Genomic DNA, 5,719 nt, shown 5'->3' with positions numbered 1-5,719 from the left:
AAAGAAGGGAAGGAGGGGAGAGAGGAAGAGCGGTAAAGAGGGGAAGGAAGCAATTGTATAAGATGAGAGAGAGAGAGAGAGAGAGAGAGAGAGAGAGAGAGAGAACAGCCCCACCGCTACCACAACTGAGATAACAAAACCAACAACAACGAGTTACAAAATCAATAATTCCGCGGGCAAATACAAACATCCAAGCACACACACACACACACACACACACACACACACACACACACACACACACACACACATACACGCAATCGTTTAGGCAAGAGAGGATCATGCTGACAACTGAATCGATGCACTCAAAAAAAAAAAAAAAAAAAGAGTTGCGAGCCAATCCATTACGAGAACAGCTGTGTAAGAGAGAGAGAGAGAGAGAGAGAGAGAGAGAGAGAAACCTAATTAGGACCTTGGTTACTTAGGCATACAGGTAGAGTACAAGGTGAAATCCTGTACTACTCTACTCTTCTTACTCCTTCCTTTATTAGCTGTATTTCCTTTTATTTACCGTTCATATATTCGTTCCTTTAGTTTGTGCTTCTTCATCTCCTCAACCCAAGAGAGAGAGGGAGAGAGGGAGAGAGAGGGAGGATAGTGGGTTGCCAGAATTTGTTTACGGAAACGAAGAAAAGGGGAAGAGAAGGAAGCAAGGGAAAGGGAGGGAGAAGGGGGTAGAAAAAGAAAAGAGGGGAGCAGAGAGAGAAAACAGGGGAGGTAAAAAGAGGGGAGAGGGGAGGAGGAAGAAGAAACGAGGAAAAGCTAAAAAGTGGGGGAGAGGAGTGAGAGAGGAGAGAGATGGAAAGAGGATTGGAAGGATAGAAAGAGGAAAAGGTAAAAAAGTGGGGGGGGGTGGAGGAGAGGGGGAAAGAGGGAGAGAGGGAGAGAGGGAGAAGAAAGAAAAAATAGGAAAAGTTAGAAAGTGGAGGGAGAGGAAAAGGGAAAAGAAAAGAAAAGGTAGAAAGTGAAAAGGGGATAAACTAGAAAGAGGGAAGAGAGGGGGGCAGGCAAAGGTAGACAGTAGGGGGGAGAGAGAGAGAGAGAGAGAGAGAGAGAGGGGGGGGGAGATGGGAGGTAGAAAGAGGGGAGTAAGGAGTAGGGTAAAGGTAACCGAAGATGCATAAGCCTCCAGCGTGTTCGTAATTAGTAATCTTGATAAGCCCCGAATATTTGCTGGAGGCGGGCGGAAGGCGGCGGCGGTGGTGGTGGTGGTGGTGGTGGTGGTGATGGTGGTGGCGGCGCAGCACCCAGCCCAGCACGCCATCTGTCCACCGCGCCGGGAACTTGAACTGTCAACACACCACCCTTCGATCTTAGTATGAAGCACTTTTTAATTTTTTTTTTCTGTTGCATTCCTGTCTCTCTTCTTTCTTTCCTTATTACAAAACCAACGAGTATCTCTCTATCTATCTATATCTATCTATCTGTCTATTTATCTTTCTAGCTGTCTGTCTCTCTATCTCTCTATCTATTTATCAGTCTTTCTATCAATCTATCTATTCATTTATCTCTGTAGCTGTCTGTCTATCTCTCTATCTCTCTCTATTTATGTCTATCTATCTATCTATCTATCTATCCATTTAGCTGTCTGTCTGTCCCTCCAACTCACTATCTATTTATCTGTCTATCTATCTATCTATCTATCTATCTATCTATATATCTATCCATTTATCTTTGTAGCTGTCTGTCTATTCCTCCAACTCTATCTATTTATCTGTCTATCTATCTATCTATCTATCTATTTATATCTTCCTGTCTATCTATTCATTCGATATTTCTGGATTTATATTTGGTTACTTTTTGTCTTATTTCGTTTTATCTTCCATCTTTTTATGCAACACTTCTTAATTATTTCTTTTGTTACCGTTCTTTTTTATTTTTTTTATTTCTTCTCTTCTCTCCCTTTTTTTTCTCTTTACTTTTATTTCGACGTTTTTTTATTATTTTTTATTTTTATTTTTCCTCAGTACGTCTTTTTATCTTCGATCCAAGAAAAATACAATGCGCGGAGTCTTATTTTGTTTCTCCTTTTCATTTTAAAATTTCACGACCCACTTTTTTCCGTACTGCTCTTCCATCGTCGTATTTTCAACTTTTTTCTGTGTTTTTTTCTTGTTTTTCTTTTTATCTTTTTTCTTTTATCTATCTTTATCTTCTTTTTTTATATCTTTCATTGTTTTCCTTCATTCGCTTCGTTCACAGGTATAGTCTTTAAATAACATCTTCGTATTTTCAGCTTTTTCAATGATCTTTTTCTTATTTTTCTTTTTTATCTTTTCTTTATCTAATCTATCTTTATCCTTATCCTCTTTTTTTATGGCTTTCATTGTCTTCCTTCATTTAAATCCCCCTGACTCGCTTCGCTCACAGGTATAGTCTTTAAATAACACCGCTTATCGCCAGGTGTTGCGGGTTACAGGTGAGCAGAATAGCCAGCCTGGGCGGTGCTCTATATGTGCTTTATTCAGGTGTGTATGCATCGTTTGACGGGGATGTAAGCTGATTATTGCTTTATGCTGCACACACACACACACACACACACACACACACACACACACACACACACAAAAGAAGAAATACATATTATCTTTATCTCTACCTCTATCTCTCTCTTTCTCACTTTCTCTTTCATTCTTTCTCTTTTTGTTTCCCTTTCTCTCTTTCTCTGTTTTACGTAATCTTCCCCTCTTTTCAGTATTTTTGTTTTTTCTCTTTTTGTTTGTTTATGAGTTCGTCTGTTTGTCTTTCTGCCTTTCTGTCTGTCTACCTCTGGATGTCTGTATCTGTCTACCTGTCTTTATGTCTATTATGTCTCTGGCTCTATCTGTTTCTGTCCGTCTGTTTGTTTGGCTATATATCTGTTTGTCTGTCTGTCTGCTTATGTGTGTCTGTCAGTCTGTCTCTGTATGCTTGTCTGTTTCTGTCTCTGTCTATCTCTCTCTTAAAAACGAACTCGATCACCACTTCTTCCATCTTAATATCAATTTTATGAGGTTTCTTTTAGGTTCAAGGACAGACATCCAAATCTATAAGGTTTTAAGTGTGGTCTGAACACCAACGCAAATCTATGTAAATCTCTGGAACACTCACCCATCACCAGAATGCGTAAGACAGACCACCTAATCTGGACTTAATGATCTGTAGTGTGGTCTGAACAACTATACAAATCTATGTAAATCAGGAACACTCACCGACCACCAGCATGCGTCCGAAGCGGTTGAGTGTGTTGAAGGTGTTTTCGACGGAGACTTCGCAGCGGTAGAGCCCCGAGGACCTGAAGTCGAGGCCGGTCAGCACCACCCGAGAGGCGTTGCTCTTCGACGGCTGCAAAGAAGGGGAGAAGAGAACCATGAGGAGGAGACCAGCAGAAGGACGAAAAGATACTGAGGAAATGAAAGTTGTGAGTAGGATAATGGAGAAGGGGATTGAAAATGAAAGTTTGAGAGAGTTGAGGTATGGAAAAGGACTGGAATTATAATAGGAAAATGAGGGTTGTGAGTAGGACGGTGGAGAAAGGGGGTTGAAAATGAAAGGATGATGCAAATATGAAAGTTTGAGAGAGTTGAGGTGTGGAAAAGGACTGGAATTATGATAGGAAAATGGGGGTTCAGAGAAGGAAGGTGTAGGTAGAAGCGGACTGGAAAGAAAGAAGTGAAGGGAAGAAAAAAACATAGAACGAAAGAAAATAAAAAAAATAGGGGGCATAGATAATGAAGGAAAACGAGAAAGTATAAAAAAAGAAAATCCAGAGAGTATGAAACGGCAGGAAAAAATAATAACTGAAATAGAAGAGAGCAAAGAAGCAGAAAAAAAGTGAAAGAAAAGGAAAAGAAAGACTGTGAAGAAAAGAAGTAGGAAAATAAACGTTGGAAAGAAGGAAAGTAAAACAGAAAAGCAGAAGTTCATGGAAAACGAACACTGGAAAAGAGATGAAAAGGGAAACTAATGTAACTCAAGAAACTGCCTCGGAGTATAAATAAATGAACCATGATTGACGTAGAACCCACTCTCCCAAGAAAACGAAGACCCCCCCAAAAAGAAAATAACAAAAAGGAGGAATGGAATAAAAAAACGTTGCAAAGAAAAAGAGGAGAGGATATGAAAAGCGAGGGAAGGAAGAGGGAATGCAAACACAGGCGAGGAAGAAATAAAATAACTTAAAGAAAGATGAGAGAGAGAGAGAGGAAGAAAGAAGCCTCCATGTCATTTCACCAACTTGCCAAACGAAAACAAGAAGGTCACAGGTAGAGAAAAAAAAAATCCTCCGAGTGCTTGACGTAAAAGGTGGAATAGCAGGAATCGAAAATGAGGAGGATGACTGGCAGGGAAAAAAAAAGAGACATAATCAAATGGAAGGAGGGAATTCGAACTCCTTCCCAGAAAACTAAAAATAACCAATCTTGAAGGAAAAAAATAAGGATAAAATAAAAGGAAATTCAGTCACAGTCGCTTCGCAGAGGAATTAGAAAGAGGGAAGACTTACTTATTCTCTTGTTTTTTGCTCAGGTAAGTTTGACAGCAAAGGACTTTATTTTTATTAGCACAGACACACGTGGGCGAAAGGGAAAGTCCAGAATCACAGGTAAGATTTAGAACGACAGGTAGAGAGGGAGGGAGGGAGGGAGGGATGGAGGAAAGGAGGAAGGAAGGAAAATAATTAATGGTGCAAAGCAGGTTTATGCAAGATTATGATTTTTCCATACTTAGTCTCTCTCTCTCTCTCTCTCTCTCTCTCTCTCTCTCTCTCTCTCTCTCTCTCTCTCTCTCTCTCTCTCTCTCTCTCTCTCTCTTTCTTTCTCTTTTTCTTATGTTTTTTTCTTTATTTCCTTCTTTCTCTTTCATTCTTTCTCTTTCTTTCTTCCTCTCTTTCTCTCTCTCTCTCTCTCTCTCTCTCTCTCTCTCTCTCTCTCTCTCTCTCTCTCTCTCTCTCTCTCTCTCTCTCTCTCTCTCTCATGCTCGCTATTCACACTTGGGCATAAAATCCTGAATAATCTCTTTCCCCTATGAATTATGTGTTGCCATTGTGTTGCCTTCTCCCTCCCCCCCCCCCTTCCCCCCTTTGTGTCCACGCCCCCCCCTCCTCCTCTCCCCTCCCATGCTAGCTACACACACATCCTTCTCCCTTCTCTCCTTCCTTCTATCACTCCCTATATCTCTCCCCCACTCCTCCTCTTGCTACCTCTCCCTTGTGATGTTGTTTCTCTCTCTCTCTCTCTCCTCTTTCCTCTCCCTCCTCCTCCTCCTCCTCCTCCAATCCCTCTCTCCTTCATTCTGATCACTTCTTCCCTTTTTTCCTCTTCCTTCATCTCTCTCTTGCTATAGTGATGTTACCTCTCTCCCTCCCTTTTTCTCTCCCTTTTCCCATCTCTCCCTTCATCCTCATTACTTCTCCCCTTTTCCCCTTTCGACCTCCCTTGCTTATGATGTTACCCTTCCCTCCCTTTTTCTCCCTTTTTTTTCCTCCTTTCTTTCTCTCCTCTTCAATTATGTCACTTCTCCCTTTCTCCCTCTCTGCCAAATGCCCCCCTTTACTTCCCCTCTCCCTTTGCTTGTAACGCTCCCTCTCTCCTTCCCTCCCTTTCTCCCTTCCTTCTATCCGCCTTTCCATTGTTATCAACCTGCTATTTATGCATTTTTTATCATGTCTCATCGTCATCACCTTTCCTTTCTTTCTCCCTTCATTCACTTTCTCTTTCTTCCCATTTTCCTGTCCACCTCC

The sequence above is a fragment of the Eriocheir sinensis genome, chromosome 4 (genome assembly GCF_024679095.1).
Source record: "Eriocheir sinensis breed Jianghai 21 chromosome 4, ASM2467909v1, whole genome shotgun sequence".
Lineage (NCBI taxonomy): Eukaryota > Metazoa > Arthropoda > Malacostraca > Decapoda > Varunidae > Eriocheir > Eriocheir sinensis.
The sequence above is the reverse complement of the archived record's forward strand: the minus strand, read 5'-3'. Positions refer to the sequence as shown.